This window comes from Sinocyclocheilus anshuiensis, unplaced genomic scaffold (genome assembly GCF_001515605.1).
Source record: "Sinocyclocheilus anshuiensis isolate Anshui unplaced genomic scaffold, SAMN03320099.WGS_v1.1 scaffold2068, whole genome shotgun sequence".
NCBI classification, from domain to species: domain Eukaryota; kingdom Metazoa; phylum Chordata; class Actinopteri; order Cypriniformes; family Cyprinidae; genus Sinocyclocheilus; species Sinocyclocheilus anshuiensis.
The window spans coordinates 90,828-91,317 of NW_015546132.1; positions in this window are offsets into that span (position 1 = coordinate 90,828).

Consider the following 490-nt stretch of genomic DNA (forward strand, 5'->3'; position numbering starts at 1 on the left):
AATCACAAAAATAAAACAAGGAATTTAAAAACTTTGAAGATGATTTAAAAATTGATTTAAAATGAATTTAAGACAAATAGAATTAATAGAAAATGATAATACATACATAAAATACAGTGCAATCAGTTCGGATATCGCACAGTGCTCATTCAATAAATGCACAGCTAAACAGATGAGTTTTGAATGTGACTAATGTTTTAGCACATCTGATCTCTTCTGGAAGCTGATTCCAACTGCGGGCGGCAAAATAGCTAAAATCAGATTCCCCTTGTTTTGAGTGAACCCTAGGTATTTCTAACTGACTCGATTCTAATGATCTGAGTGGTCTGTTAGGTTTATATTCAGTGAGCATATCTGCAATGTATTTAGGTCCTAGGCCATTGAGATATTTATAAATGAGTAAAAGTACTTTAAAATCAATCCTAAATATAACTGGAAGCCAGTGTAAGGACCTGAGGACTGGTGTGATATGCTCAGATTTTCTGGTTCT